Raw genomic sequence first — 15,652 nt, 5'->3', positions numbered from 1 at the left:
TAGTGACACACACAGTAGAGTGTTTTGCTGCTACCGCCATTCGTCTCTGCAATATTGCTGATTAAACAACAGCAGGGGAAGGGCCAGCAGGGGACAGAGATGGCAGATTCTGTTGCTGCTGAGGGCGGGCTCCCTGTTTTCTAGGCGTGCCTGTCTTCAGAGCAGCCTGTGACCGAAAAGGGGGCTCTCTGTACCCTCACTGACTCCTAGCAGTCACTGCAAACCATCCTGGCCTGATAAACATGTCAACCTTGCTGACCTCGGATTCTCTCCAAACCCACTGACCACTGCCCACTCTGCTGTGACACCTGACGCACACTGCAGCCCTAACTTACTCAGTAAACCACACACCTTCCACAAACACTGCAGCCCTAACTCACTCAGTAAACCACACACCTTCCACACACACTGCAGCCTTAACTTACTCAGTAAACCACACACCTTCCACACACACTGCAGCCCTAACTCACTCAGTAAACCACATACATTCCGCACACACTGCAGCCCTAACTTACTCAGCAAACCACACACCTTCGACACACACTGCAGCCCTAACCTACTCAGTAAACCACACACCTTCCACACACACTGCAGCCCTAACCTACTCAGTAAACCACACACCTTCGACACACACTGCAGCCCTAACTCACTCAGCAAACCACACACCTTCAACACACACTGCAGCCCTAACCTACTCAGTAAACCACACACCTTCGACACACACTGCAGCCCTAACTCACTCAGCAAACCACACACCTTCCACACACACTGCAGCCCTAACCTACTCAGTAAACCACACACCTTCGACACACACTGCAGCCCTAACCTACTCAGTAAACCACACACCTTCGACACACACTGCAGCCCTAACTCACTCAGCAAACCACACACCTTCGACACACACTGCAGCCCTAACCTACTCAGTAAACCACACACCTTCCACACACACTGCAGCCCTAACCTACTCAGTAAACCACACACCTTCGACACACACTGCAGCCCTAACTTACTCAGCAAACCACACACCTTCGACACACACTGCAGCCCTAACTCACTCAGCAAACCACACACCTTCCACACACACTGCAGCCCTAACCTACTCAGTAAACCACACACCTTCAACACACACTGCAGCCCTAACTCACTCAGCAAACCACACACCTTCAACACACACTGCAGCCCTAACTCACTCAGTAAACCACACACCTTCAACACACACTGCAGCCCTAACCTACTCAGTAAACCACACACATTCCACACACACTGCAGCCCTAACTCACTCAGTAAACCACACACCTTCGACACACACTGCAGCCCTAACTCACTCAGTAAACCACACACCTCGACACACACTGCAGCCCTAACTATCTCAGTAAACCACACACCTTCGACACACACTGCAGCCCTAACTCACTCAGTAAACCACATACATTCCGCACACACTGCAGCCCTAACCTACTCAGTAAACCACACACCTTCCACACACACTGCAGCCCTAACTCACTCAGTAAACCACACACCTTCGACACACACTGCAGCCCTAACTCACTCAGTAAACCACACACCTTCCACACACACTGCAGCCCTAACTCACTCAGTAAACCACACACCTTCCACACACACTGCAGCCCTAACTCACTCAGTAAACCACACACCTTCGACACACACTGCAGCCCTAACCTACTCAGTAAACCACACACCTTCCAACACACACTGCAGCCCTAACCTACTCAGTAAACCACACACCTTCCACACACACTGCAGCCCTAACTCACTCAGTAAACCACACACCTTCGACACACACTGCAGCCCTAACCTACTCAGTAAACTCCACACCTTCCACACACACTGCAGCCCTAACCTACTCAGTAAACCACACACCTTCCACACACACTGCAGCCCTAACTCACTCAGTAAACCACACACCTTCCACACACACTGCAGCCTTAACTTACTCAGTGAACCACACACCTTCAACACACACTGCAGCCCTAACTCACTCAGTAAACCACACACCTTCCACACACACTGCAGCCCTAACTCACTCAGCAAACCACACACCTTCCACACACACTGCAGCCCTAACCTACTCAGTAAACCACACACCTTCCAACACACACTGCAGCCCTAACCTACTTAGTAAACCACACACCTTCCACACACACTGCAGCCCTAACTCACTCAGCAAACCACACACCTTCCACACACACTGCAGCCCTAACTCACTCAGTAAACCACACACCTTCGACACACACTGCAGCCCTAACCTACTCAGTAAACCACACACCTTCCAACACACACTGCAGCCCTAACCTACTCAGTAAACCACACACCTTCCACACACACTGCAGCCCTAACTCACTCAGTAAACCACACACCTTCGACACACACTGCAGCCCTAACTCACTCAGTAAACCACACACCTTCGACACACACTGCAGCCCTAACTCACTCAGTAAACCACACACCTCGACACACACTGCAGCCCTAACTATCTCAGTAAACCACACACCTTCAACACACACTGCAGCCCTAACTCACTCAGTAAACCACACACCTTCCACACACACTGCAGCCCTAACTCACTCAGTAAACCACACTGTTGGACAGGCCGCATGGTCGGCTGTCCCCCCTCCCCGCAATGGGACCTGGACCCTGGCTCTCCCTGCATCCCCAGCCAGAGTCCCCGACGACCACCCGAAGTACACTGCAATCCCTCCACCACAAGACACCAGCTCCGGACCCAGCTGGCCCGGGTCACCATCCACACCACGGCCCCGGCCCAGCCGCCATCTTGGGGCACTGCAGCACGAGGCCGCATGGCCTCAACTCGACCCTAACCCTGGGCCCGGCCGGCCCCGACATCGAGGCACCAACCTCCCCCCAGGAGGCCGAGTGACCACTTGGCGAGTCAATGGGAGAAGGAATCGTCAACGGCTCTCCTCCGCCAGGTGTCGATCACCCCCGGCCGCCCTGTGCGCGGGCTCCACCCCCCTGCTGGGTGTCTGGACTCCCTCATCCCGGACCTCCCGGCCCCCAGGCGCGAGGGTCCGGACATCAAAGGGGTCCAGACCTATAACTGGGGCAGGGCCAGACCAGGAAGGAGTTGTATCCTGGAGTCGAGAGACCCGAGAAGAACTCATCCGTGACTGGCCTGCTGGCGCTGCCGCGGCCCTCTGCCTCGTGAAACCATCGTCTTGGCCTGCTGACGCTGCCGCGGCCCTCTGCCTCGTGAAACCATCGTCTTGGCCTGCTGGCGCTGCCGCGGCCCTCTGCCTCGTGAAACCATCGTCTTGGCCTGCTGGCGCTGCCGCGGCCCTCTGCCTCGTGAAACCATTGTCTTGGCCTGCTGGCGCTGCCGCGGCCCTCTGCCTCGTGAAACCATCGCTTTGGCCTGCTGGCGCTGCCGCGGCCCGGCTCACAGACTCTCCAGCTCGAGGATTGTGAGCTCGCCTCTTGCCACCCCCTGTACCGACCCGGTACCAAGACTGTCCCGCTACCCCCTTTTCCCTACAGAGACTAGAAGTGAGAGGACCCTCCGGTCCGAGATATCCTGTATCGCTACTATCCTTGCCTTACGTGCCTTATATAAAGCATTGAACTCGACCTGGTGTGGCGCCTATTTGTGGGAAGGGAGGTGACTTGTCTGTACGATCGCCGGAGACGGTCCTCATCGGGGACCTCTCCCCCAGTATTCGGCCGACCCTCGGGGTCCCCGTCCAACATTGGTGGCCAGCGACGGGATCCGAACCTATGCATAATCGTACAGAAAGTCACTCGCCCCACGACACACAACCACCATGACAACAGAGAGCGGAACAACGGAGAAATTCCAGATGGAAAAATTGGAAGACTACAACCACCGGGAACTGAAGCAATATTGCATAGAACTTGGCCTTCCAACCACAGGTCTTAGCACAAAGGAAGACTTCAAACGAGCCCTAGAAACTTGGGCAGAAACGGGTACGGCCGTACCCCGAACACGAACAACCGAGACGAGCCCCGCACCAACTGAAGAAAGAAGAGCGGGTCTCTCCCTGGAAGAGATCCGAGAAAGAGAAAAAAGCAGACTCCACGAGTTAGAACTGGCCCGACTTCGCTTGGATGGAGAACTCAAGCTGGCGGAACAAAAAATAACTCTGGAACACTTACGGCTCCGAGAGGAGCGAGAAGAGAAGCAAAAACAGAGAGAGCTAGAGGAAAAGAAACTAGCGTACGAACATGAGCGCAACCTCAAGGAACTGGAAATCCAGAAACAGAATAAAGAACTCGGGTTCCCCGAACGACCGACCCTGCCTGCCTCTACCGAGCCCAAGGTTCACATCCCCAAAGATGTCATCCGGGAATACCACAAGAACGATGATATACAGCAGTGGTTTAAAGCCTATGAGGTGGCCATGACCTCCCACCGGATTCCACGGAGCGACTGGGGAGCCGGGTTATGGGGGAGGTTTGTCAACGAAGGGCGGGACGCCCTGCTGCAACTCCTGGACCATCTGATGACATCCTACGACCACATGAAGGCCGCCCTCCTCACTCGATACGGGCTCACACCCGAGATGTACCGCCAGCGGTTCCGCGACTGCAAGCGGATTCCGGGTACAACATGGGTGGAGTACGTGAACTTCTTTAGCCGAGCCTTCGAAGGGTGGATCAAGGGCAACAAAGTGACCACCTACGAACAACTTTTTGACCTTATCGTATGGGAGCACCTGTCTAACAACTGTTTCGTGGAACTCCGGCAACACCTCTTGGACAGTAAACTAACCGAACCTCGACAACTCGCCGCCGAAGCCGACCGGTGGGAAAGCACCCGAGTTGGCCGGAACGGACCCAGCGAATCATCCAGACCGTACCCAGGGCCCCATCGCCCCCGGGGAGGAGGAGGAGGAGGCCAGGGTCGGGGGAGAGACCCCGGCCCCTTGTCACCCACAAGCAGCCCCTCGACCCCGGTCGGCCGAGGGAGCCCCGCCATCCGGGCCGGTTTCCGGGCCAACGTTATGTGCCACAGATGCCAGCGACCCGGCCACTACGCCAGTGATCCCCACTGCCCAAAGAATCCGAACACTACCCCCCGCCAGGTCGCAGCGGCCGCCCTAGGGGAAGAACTAATCCCGGAAGACCAAGAAGAGTACGAGACCGACCCCTCTGAATGGGCCCCCGCCGCCATGGCACTGGTCTGCTTAGGGGAGAGAGAGATGATTCCGCGGGCTCCCCTTCCCGCCAACACGCAGAAGTACAGTCAATGGGTCAACATTAATGGCCGCCGGGCGGAAGCCCTCCGCGACACCGGGGCCAGTGTAACGGCGGTCCGACGCCACCTCGTCACTCCAGACCAAATCCTGCCGAACATTCTTTGCCCTGTCCGCTCAGCAGACAATTCCGAAAGCCTATGCCACATGGCCTGCGTCCCCTTCGAGTGGGGAGGAGTAACGGGGATGTTAAAGGTAACTGTCCGCGATGATGCCCCCGTGGACTGCCTCCTAGGAAACGACCTCGAAAGCTCTCCCTGGGCAGCTGTCGAACGGAGGGAACACCTGGGGATGCTCGGCCTCCCCGAATGGGTCTGCGTCACGACCCGGTCCATGACCGCCCGCGCGGTCCCCAGTCTAGAAGAGCCCGAGTGGCCGGAACCTCCTCCCGCGCTCATCCCAGAGGAGGCCGCCCCAGAAGCCAGTCCCTCGACCCAAACAGAAGACGGATCTGACCAGCTTCGGGACGTCCCTGACCTGGCACAATGGCGGCAGGAGGGAGGCCCCACTCAGGAACAATTCCGGGCCGAACAGAAAGCATGTCCCTCTCTCGAAGGACTCCGGCAGCAAGCCCTGGCCCAGAGCACCGGGGATACCTCGGGGGCCCACTGGATCTACTGGGACCAAGACCTGCTCTACAGCGAGCAGAAAATTGCAGAACTAGGAGCCAGTCGGGTGCTGGTGGTGCCCCTTCGCTTCCGAGACTTCCTCCTGAACTTAGCCCACGATGTCCCCCTTGCCGGACACCTGGGACAGGATAAAACCTACGACCGCCTGGTGACCCATTTTTTCTGGCCCCAAATGCGAAAGGATGTCACCAACCACTGCAAGGCCTGCCCCACCTGCCAGGCCAGCGGAAAAAGTGGCCGAAAAATCAAAGCACCTTTACAACCCTTTCCTGTCGTCACCACCCCGTTTGAACGAGTGGGTATAGACATTGTGGGGCCCCTCGACCCTCGAACAGCCCAAGGACACCGGTTCATCCTGGTCCTAGTAGACCACACCACCCGCTATCCCGAGGCCATCCCTCTTCGGACTGTGACGGCCCCCGTGGTGGGCCGAGCTCTGATGGGGATCTTCTCCCGGGTGGGGTTCCCCCGGGAGGTCGTCAGTGACAGGGGCACGAACTTTATCTCCAGATATATGAAGTCTCTCTGGCAACAATGCGGGGTCACCTACAAATTCACGACCCCCTATCACCAGCAAGGAAACGGACTGGTCGAGAGGTTCAACCGCACCCTCAAGGGAATGATTATGGGCCTAGAAGAACCCCTTCGACGCCAGTGGGACGTGCTACTTCCATGCCTCCTGTTTGCCTATCGGGAGGTCCCGCAGAAATCCCTCGGCTTCAGCCCATTTGAACTCCTGTACGGGCACCCCGTCCGGGGCCCCCTCAGCCTAGTCAAGGAAGGTTGGGAGCAGCCTCCCCAGAAAACTCCCCCGGACGTCTACAGGTATCTCCTGGCTCTCCGCAACCAGACCCGGCGGTTCCGAGACACCGCCAAAGCCAATCTCGAGGCCAGTCAGGAGGACATGAAGAGGTGGTACGATCAGCACGCGTCCTCCATTGAGTTCGAACCGGGACAACAGGTCTGGGTGATGTCCCCGGTTGAACCCGGTGCACTCCAAGACAGATGGTCCGGGCCCTTCAAGGTGATCGAACGCAAGGGGCCCGTCACCTACTTAATCGACATGGAGACTGCCCGGAACCCCCTACGGGTCCTCCATGCCAACAGGCTCAAACCCCATTTTGTGCGATCCGAACTCAGCCTCCTGATGGCTACCGATAATGGGACAGAAGAAGACTCCGAACCCCTTCCGGACTTACTGAGGGCCCTCGAGCAGGATGGCTCAGTGGAAGGGGTCCAGCTCTCCGAGGCCCTGTCCCCGGAGCAACGCCAGGACTGCCAAACACTCCTGAGGCGGTTCGCCTCCCTGTTCTCCCTCACCCCCGGAGTCACCCCCTGGTGCCTTCACGATGTGGACACCGGGGACAGCCCTCCTATTCGACACCGGGCGTACCGCGTACCCGACCGGGTGCGCGCCTGCATCCAGACCGAGGTGTCCAAAATGCTGACCCTGGGAGTGATCGAACCCTCAGACAGCCCCTGGGCGAGCCCAGTCGTCCTGGTTCCCAAGGCGGCCGCCCCGGGTGTTGCCCCTGAGCTCCGGTTCTGCGTGGACTATCGGGGGCTGAATGCAGTTACCAGGACCGACGCTCATCCCATCCCCCGGGCAGATGAGCTAATTGACCGGATGGGGGCCGCCCGCTACCTGAGCATCTTCGACCTAACAGCGGGCTACTGGCAGATCGCCCTCACCCCGAGGGCCCAAGAACGTTCCGCCTTCTCTACCCCGGACGGGCACTACCACTTTAAAGTAATGCCCTTCGGCATGAAAAACGCCCCGGCAACGTTCCAACGGCTGGTAAACCAGGTACTGGCGGGCCTGGAAGACTTCAGCGCCGCCTACCTGGACGACATTGCTGTGTACAGCCACCAGTGGACCGACCACCTCCGCCACCTGCGGAAGGTTCTACACGCCCTCCAGCAAGCCGGGCTCACCATCAAGGCCAGCAAGTGCCAGGTTGGCCAAGGGTCCGTGACCTACCTGGGACACCAAGTGGGAAGCGGGCTGGTGGCCCCTCTCCAACTCAAGATTGCTGCCATCCAGGCCTGGCAACCCCCTACGACCCAAACGGAGGTCCGGGCCTTCCTGGGGCTCACCGGATACTACCGCGGTTCGTGAAGGACTATGGCAGCATCGTGGGGCCCCTCACAGAGCTCACCTCCAAGAAGGGCCCCAAAACCGTCAACTGGACCCCGGACTGCCAATCGGCCTTCGAGAAACTAAAGGCCGCCATGTGCACGGCCCCCGTGCTCCAGGCTCCCGACTACAGCCGGGAATTCATTGTGCAGACGGACGCCTCCGATCATGGTGTGGGGGCCGTCCTCTCCCAACTCAACGCCGAAGGGGTCGACCAACCAGTGGCCTTCATCAGCAGACGCCTACTGCCCCGAGAACAGCGCTGGAGCGCCATTGAGAGGGAGGCCTTCGCCGTAGTCTGGGCACTCAAGAAGCTCCGGCCATACCTCTTCGGCACCCACTTCCGGGTGCAAACAGACCACCGACCCCTGCAGTGGCTGATGCAAATGCGGGGGGAGAACCCGAAGCTGTTGCGCTGGTCCATCTCCCTGCAGGGGATGGACTTCACGGTGGAACATCGTCCAGGCCAGGACCACGCCAACGCCGACGGCCTGTCGCGCTTTTTCCGCCTCAGCGAGGAGAGTCCCCAGGAAGATGGCTGACTCTCCCCGCCTTCAGCTGGGGGGGACGCATGTTGGACAGGCCGCATGGTCGGGCTGTCCCCCCTCCCCGCAATGGGACCTGGACCCTGGCTCTCCCTGCATCCCCAGCCAGAGTCCCCGACGACCACCCGAAGTACACTGCAATCCCTCCACCACAAGACACCAGCTCCGGACCCAGCTGGCCCGGGTCACCATCCACACCACGGCCCCGGCCCAGCCGCCATCTTGGGACACTGCAGCACGAGGCCGCATGGCCTCAACTCGACCCTAACCCTGGGCCCGGCCGGCCCCGACATCGAGGCACCAACCTCCCCCCAGGAGGCCGAGTGACCACTTGGCGAGTCAATGGGAGAAGGAATCGTCAACGGCTCTCCTCCGCCAGGTGTCGATCACCCCCGGCCGCCCTGTGCGCGGGCTCCACCCCCCTGCTGGGTGTCTGGACTCCCTCATCCCGGACCTCCCGGCCCCCAGGCGCGAGGGTCCGGACATCAAAGGGGTCCAGACCTATAACTGGGGCAGGGCCAGACCAGGAAGGAGTTGTATCCTGGAGTCGAGAGACCCGAGAAGAACTCATCCGTGACTGGCCTGCTGGCGCTGCCGCGGCCCTCTGCCTCGTGAAACCATCGTCTTGGCCTGCTGGCGCTGCCGCGGCCCTCTGCCTCGTGAAACCATCGTCTTGGCCTGCTGGCGCTGCCGCGGCCCTCTGCCTCGTGAAACCATTGTCTTGGCCTGCTGGCGCTGCCGCGGCCCTCTGCCTCGTGAAACCATCGCTTTGGCCTGCTGGCGCTGCCGCGGCCCGGCTCACAGACTCTCCAGCTCGAGGATTGTGAGCTCGCCTCTTGCCACCCCCTGTACCGACCCGGTACCAAGACTGTCCCGCTACCCCCTTTTCCCTACAGAGACTAGAAGTGAGAGGACCCTCCGGTCCGAGATATCCTGTATCGCTACTATCCTTGCCTTACGTGCCTTATATAAAGCATTGAACTCGACCTGGTGTGGCGCCTATTTGTGGGAAGGGAGGTGACTTGTCTGTACGATCGCCGGAGACGGTCCTCATCGGGGACCTCTCCCCCAGTATTCGGCCGACCCTCGGGGTCCCCGTCCAACACACACACCTTCGACACACACGGCAGCCCTAACTCACTCAGTAAACCACACACCTTCCACACACACTGCAGCCCTAACTCACTCAGTAAACCACACACCTTCCACACACACTGCAGCCCTAACCTACTCAGTAAACCACACACCTTCGACACACACTGCAGCCCTAACTCACTCAGTAAACCACATACATTCGACACACACTGCAGCACTAACCTACTCAGTAAACCACATACATTCGACAGACACTGCAGCACTAACCTACTCAGTAAACCACATACATTCGACAGACACTTCAGCCCTAACGTACTCAGTAAACCACATACATTCGACAGACACTTCAGCCCTAACGTACTCAGTAAACCACATACATTCGACACACACTGCAACCCTAACTTACTCAGCAAACCACATCCCTTCAACAGACTCTGCAAACCAGCTGACCCACAAAACATTTTGCAAATCTCACCAACCGAACAAACAATTCAACCCTCATTGTGCACACAGTATATTGCAAGCATGCACAACACACACGGTGTAAAACAACAAAAGCAGTAAAATGTATTTCTAATGCCAGAAATAAAGACCTACTTGAAAGCCCTAGTGTAGTAATGAGGGCAAGAAGGAAAATGTCTTAGCTAAAATAAAGTGCAGTGCTCTAAATGGCCAGTGTTTTCATTTATCTAAGGCTGTGATGTGCTTGAGACTGAATCTCCGATCTGCACCAGGAGGATGGGACAAGCTCTGGGTGCTCTGGGCTTGCTTGAGCAGTGGTCTAAGAACTGCAAATAAGTAAAGTACAACCTACAGGTTCTCACCTTCGGCTGTGTGTCTGGATGTGTTTTGATAGAGTCTTCTTGCCATGCATTTGCAAGTACAGTAGACACTTAAAAATACATAAGCCTGCCTACGAAAGTGCAAAATAAATGTCAACAACTCAGGCATTGGATATTGAATCTTATTGCTGCCATTTTAATTTTAATTTTAAGCCTCCAACTCCTCAAGGGGAGTTTTGAATCTCACCAGTTTGCCTTGTATCAAAATGACTATTCCCCCTCCTAAGATGCTTGTGAAACTTTGGCCTCCTTTATCTAAGAGATCGAGGTCATTCATGACTGTATTTTCCATCTTATTTCATCCTGTCCCTTTCAGAATCATTACAAGCCTTCATCCCTCGTATCCTAGTTCTCTCAAGGATTAAGGAAGAGGAGATATATTCCTTGCTTACCGCCTGAAAGGCAGTCTCTCCAGATGATGTCTGTCCAGTTTGGACTTTTAAAATCTTTATCTGCGGTTGTTACACCTGCTTTCTAACTTTATCCTTCTAAGGAAGAGAGTTACGACTTGAAAAGGATGTTAGTCCTTCACAAGAAATAAGTCTGCAACATTCTCTGTTCTGGGAACCAAGTACCCGATTGTAGCACTTGACTCTGTCCGGCTAATGAAGCAGAGCAGTGCAAGGTCTATTTGGGAGGTGCTGTGGGCTGGTACCCCCAGTTTGCTAGTACGTGACAACCACACTCAATAAGTCATTGTCCAATCAGTGCTTTATCTCATAAATATTACTTTATTGCAAACACACTATTACATACTATGCATCATTTACAAATATATACAGTCAGGTAGATGGAAATAGCTTTGGTGACACATGCTGAACAGTTGGCACCCCAGGAAGCCATACCAATAAATCCAAGTACTCCTACACATAGGCATTGACACAACATCATAGTACAAGGGGGTATCATTATCAGTACGGAAGACCTACTGGCTTTGACATGAGATGCATTCTTACATCAGTATTAACGTTTTCATGATGCAAAGTTCTCAATACATGTTGGTACACCCAAGATCGTTGTAGTAGAGTATGGTACTCATTTAGAGTTTGTCAGGTGGCCCACCAGACCGCCATGCCAGCGAGGTTAGGCACCTCTCCCCTGGTAGAATAGAGCCTGCCACACCTGGGAGCCCCACCAGGCAGGCAGAAATGTTTGTGCTGTAAGTGGAGGTGCCATTACCCGTGCCAAATGGGCACCATGTTTACTGCACCTTCTCAGCAGAGCGCTTTTTTTAAAGAGTATATTACAAATGGCTTTGACATTCTGGGAATTTTCTCCCAGCAACTGGGGATCATTTATTTTGTTTTCTGTTGGAAACCACCAGGCTTTCAGTGACACAGTCTCAAACAGGAAAAATATACCCCGGAATGACCACCCGAGGGAAGGCTTCTGACTTACATTGACTGATGGTTTCTGCCCTCGGAAACCTGGTCCTTCAAACTTTTGTTTTTTGGAAATCGCTCTTTATTGAGTTTATTTATTGCAGAATATTGTTCCAGGAAAATATTTTATATAGCGCTATAATTATAAAAACTAAAACTTAAAACAAAATCCCCAGCCAACCAGACATTTACCTTTTCAGTTGTAACATTATAGGCATATAGTTTATACATAGAATGCAGCCGAAAGGAGATCCACAGAAAACACCAGAACATTTCTGGACTCAGGTGAAACATTGCTCTCCATTAGACAACCACCTGATGGTACAATTTCACCAGTGCGCTCAGACCAGCATCAACCCAGGACCTGAAACCCTTATGTTGTAGCGTCTATTAAAACTCATTAATGTTCCACAAGACAGTCAAGGGGCTGGTCATCCCATTTAGCTGCAGTGGCCAACACGACTTTATCCCAGTAGGTTATGACAGCAGCCTTACCTCCCTGGCTCTGTTGCACTTTGTAAGTAGCAACTCAACACATATCTTGCATATATAGGTTATCAACGTATTTAGTGACTGCCCTCAGGCATTAAACACAAGGCTGGTGGCAATTTTAGAAGAACTCGACTAGACCTGATGGAGCACAAGTAGCCTCCACCCGCCCATTGTCATACTGTATGCGGCTGATTGCCACATACAGAATGACAATTGGCCAGCTTGGAGTGATACTTACTGCATGAGGTGGCCTCCTCCTGCCATGGGCTGGGGGAGATGGAAGAAATATGCAAACGCACAAATGCTGCTACCATTTCAGTTCATGAAAAAAAAGCTAGTGAAACCAGTTGAAAAGAAGTGTCTAGAGTTCTTTCAGTCTAATCACTTTGTGGTAAATAAATAAATAATTACCGGTACTATTTTTCTATGCATTAACTAAAAAGGATAGCTCAATAAATAAGAGGCAGAATCCGGGGTATCTGAGTCATATTGGCTTTAATTAGATGGCTCGAGCCAATGGACCATCGGGTTCCATCACCTGCAAAGGTTCAGGAAGGGACAGACACAGGACAAAGGGAAGTAAAGCCTAATGTCATATTAACATCATACAGTATATATAGTAAAACAGTGCAATTGCATTGAATACAGTAGGCGTAACAAGTGACAAACGAAAGATAAGAACATATGGGCGTGAAAAGAAGGCGTGCACAGGGCGTGCACGAAGACATGTGATGTAAACGTCACAGAAGTGGTGGATACATGGAGGGTGGATACATGGAGGGGGCTACCTGGGCAGCTGGAACCTTTAACCTACTGGTGCGCGCAAACGGGCCATGACGTGTAACTGGGGAGAGCTGGGGGGTCTGACTTCTGGCACTAGAAGAGGAGACTAAAGTCTGGGATGTCAGGACGACATGTACCTATAGCATATCTGGTATCTCGTGTTTGGAGTACATGTTGATAGAATCTAAATGTCATCAGGGTAAAGGCTACTTGTCACTAAGGCTGGTGCAGGCATATATTTCTTAATGTATTGAGTGTGCTATGAATCTTCTATGGATACTAATTCAGTAATTCTCTTGCATGGAGACAGGAAGACTAGACTATAGCTGAAGATGTTTATGCGGTTTGTTAGCTAGGAATGTGAAGCCGGGGAGCTGAACTGATAACTATAGGCATAACATATTCTTGGCAGACAGGCAGGCAGGCCAGGCCGGGCACCGCGCTGCTTGGCAGAAAGTAAGTGAAGGGTCAGGGATGCGGGAGGGGCTGCATCGCTCCTCGGAGTGGTTTCAGGAGACTTGAGACTCGAATCTGGTGTCCGGGCCCTGTGAGGCCTAGAAACGGGGACAACTCGATGAATTAACGTGCACAATGTAAAGACGTTGGCAACATAGGCCTAATACTTGTTGCTTTCACGGAGGACTGGATAACTGGCATATTAACGTTGGACACAACTATAATTGCGTCTTTATTCGGGCAAGGGGGTAAATATGCATATCGATCATGCACATATAACATACGATGGGGAACACGTAGGGACACATGACAGGGCAACATTCAATTTTCCTCATTCCCTCCTTGTTCCCTACGTTTCCTTCAGGAAACATCAATATTCATGAAGCCATCTATCTGTTCATATAGCATCATTTGCTCGTCTCTTATCTTCTGGGAACGGGACTTTGGACTTGGAATACAAGAGGTAGCGCACAAGCCGCAAATCGCAGGGCCACATTGTAAACAGAGACAACAACTGAATATGATCATTACTACTATTCCTAGGAATGACAATACTTTCCATCCCCAGGCAGATATTATATTCCAGAACCAACCGGACCATGTCCAGGTGCCTGGATTCTGGTGTAGCTGGTGGGCAATTTTATGAAGTCTTGTTATTGCTGAATATACAGACGGTGCGTTATTAGGAATAAAAACGCAACAACTAGATCCGATGACTCTACAAGCTCCGCCCCTATCGGCCAGTATGACGTCAAGAACAAGGCGGTTCTGAAGAACGACAAATCTCATAGCAGATTGCTCTTCTGTTAAGTTACCTAGAGCGGAAGTAGTCTCATTCACTACTGCTTCAAGGGTTCTGGTTAGCCTACGTATTAACTTACTATTCTGGATAGGGCCTATGAAGAAAAAGAAACCTTTATTGAAATCTGTATACTGTTCTAAGGCAGTTTCAGTTTGATCGACAATTGGGGACTCGATCTCCCTTCTATGTCTGATGTGTACTAGATGTGTATTTCTGTGATAATCGGATGGGGCTAGGAAAACTGGTGGCAGTAGGAAGGCAATGTAACATGTTCCATCCCAATCTAGGGGCAGACGTACATATGCGGTCTGACCACATACAAAATATGAATGACGTGAGGCTTTGAAAGTAGATTTCCCACTGTCACTATACTCGACCACAGTATTACAATCACTGTGTCCTAGGTGTACTGAACCATTCTTTCTAACACATAATTCGCCTTTCACTGGTAGAACTGTTATAGCAGGCAAATCTGGAGTAGTCTCGGACTGAACATTCAAAACCATGAAATTCGAGGAAAAATTACCTAGATCGTATACTTCATTTTCTAGATCTAACCCTGTCCTATGGGAAAGACCTTCCTTGTCTGGGAAACATGTTCTATTCAAAAGGGACTTATCGTCTGAGGATGATGTTATCGTAAACCATGCTCCACACGAACCATTGTGTGAAAACGGATAGGGAAAAAGTGGCAGAACTCCCTTCGGTGTCTGGTAAGGGGGGAGTCGACCACACACCCAACAATTAGTGGCATTGCTGGTCTGGTGTGAATAGTGTAACATACGGATAAAAGTATTGTTGCGCATGGCAAGTCGGTAGGATAACTCGTGAGGAGGTAGTTCACTAAAAGTGTGCTCTACTGTATCATTAGAGGAAAGATGTACATGCGAATCAAGAGGAGGAAAAAATACATGTAAAACATAACTTATGCATGTGATCGTAAGACTCAGAAATAACATAAAGAATAACGTAATAACGCATCTGCTGCGCAGATTTTTACAATAACGTATTTTCTTGGAGTTTCGTCTAACTCTCTCACTATGGGGGTCTATCTCATACATGTCAGGAACCTGTCTAACCGCTTCACCCGAGAGGGACTTAAACAATTAAACTGTCTGACTTGCTAGACCTTAGTTTTAGTTTATACTCCTGCTGCGGAGTTTTCTCTAACAGGGGAAGTTTAGAGTCAGTATCGGGGCAGTCCTTGAAAAAAGTCTTTGGACGGAGTCCATGAAAA

Source organism: Lissotriton helveticus, chromosome 1_1, assembly GCF_964261635.1.
Source record: "Lissotriton helveticus chromosome 1_1, aLisHel1.1, whole genome shotgun sequence".
Taxonomy (NCBI): domain Eukaryota; kingdom Metazoa; phylum Chordata; class Amphibia; order Caudata; family Salamandridae; genus Lissotriton; species Lissotriton helveticus.
The sequence above is the reverse complement of the archived record's forward strand: the minus strand, read 5'-3'. Positions refer to the sequence as shown.